The sequence below is a fragment of the Pyxicephalus adspersus genome, chromosome 4 (assembly GCF_032062135.1).
Source record: "Pyxicephalus adspersus chromosome 4, UCB_Pads_2.0, whole genome shotgun sequence".
NCBI lineage: Eukaryota > Metazoa > Chordata > Amphibia > Anura > Pyxicephalidae > Pyxicephalus > Pyxicephalus adspersus.
The window spans coordinates 154,144,411-154,144,793 of NC_092861.1; positions in this window are offsets into that span (position 1 = coordinate 154,144,411).

Below are 383 nucleotides of genomic sequence, written 5' to 3' on the forward strand. Positions count from 1 at the left end.
GATGGCCATCACTGCCCCCATTCTGCCGGCCATTATCAGCACGTGGCCTCAGACCTGACTGCAAGGTGCAATGCTCTGCAAGTGTAATTCATCTGAGTGCAATACTCTGCACTTCCCTCCACAGCACAACTTACCCTGGGGTACAATGCTCCTCAGGGGTAATAAATCCGCACAGTGCAATGCTCTGCACATCAGAGTCTCCAATCTGCAGATTGTCCGATGTGCTGCAGCTCCATGGTGTGATGATCTGCATGTCTCTATGACACACCTTACACACAAATGATTCTCTTTTATGGGAAATCATGGCTAACTTTACATTTCTGAGGTGATGGTGCGATGCTCTGCATATTCTCATATACTGGGCTATGGTGCGATGCTCTGCA